A 1,037-nucleotide genomic window follows, 5' to 3' on the forward strand; every position below is an offset into this window, starting at 1 on the left:
CTATTTCCGAAGGTTAGATCATGCAGGACCTCAAAGAGTAATCACTCGCAGTCCAACATCGCTGAGCGAGATGGTTTTAACTCAGTTGAGTAACTGCAGTAGCGGACGACCAGAAAATGTTGATGGCTGAAACCCAGTGGGAAGCAAAACGAGACAACTTCACAACCAACCGCGGCAGAGAAATAAAATTAAGACAAAACATACTGTTGATATCAAGAGAAACCGTCTTCATTCCCGATTCCCCCAGCAATGACGGTACAATCATTTGATGGGTAAAAGATGCCTGAACCAGGAGCGTACATGATCCTCGTCCACCAAAGCGGACAGCGTCATCAGAGTGTTGAAGGGCCCCACCACTGAAAGTATCGCAGGAAACAAATATACTCTAAACCCGCTCACTCCCTCATCCAACAAAATGAAAGACCGCTTACAATGACCCTATTTTCAAATACGTCACTGAGAGACTCAATACCTGTCGACTGAACCGAGAATACAACGCAGCACTGCATCAGGCAAACACATGACACATCGTCTAGTACTTCAAGAATACCAAATCCAACGCTTACGAAGCAATATCCCAATGTGGTGGCGCAACCCCATCGCACTATATCAAAAAATTAACCAGAGTAGATGCAAATTTTCCGAACAAAAGAAAATAGCAGCGTAGCGCATGCGGAAAGTGTCTGTAGCACAGAAGGACGGACAGAGGACAAACAGGAGTAACGTTAACCACATACGAAAAAGATTGAAAACACAACGCACCTACAAGAATCATACAGATATAAGTATTGGGTAAAACAACACCAATGAGGGAACTGGGCCACCGGCGAACAGGGTAACAAATATGCTCAAAGTGCCATAACCAACAAACTACTCCGGTGAGTCTACAAGGCACTTAGAAGCATCAACGGTCGAGAAAGGCACGAGGCTGCCCATCCAGTAGTGGCAGATGGGGTCTTTAAAAAAAAAAAATGAAGTGATAACATCCACACCCACCAACACCAGCCAGTACCGTGAGTCATCAAAAAAAAAAAAAA

Source organism: Trypanosoma equiperdum (assembly GCF_001457755.1).
Source record: "Trypanosoma equiperdum strain OVI genome assembly, contig: ctg_452, whole genome shotgun sequence".
NCBI classification, from domain to species: domain Eukaryota; phylum Euglenozoa; class Kinetoplastea; order Trypanosomatida; family Trypanosomatidae; genus Trypanosoma; species Trypanosoma equiperdum.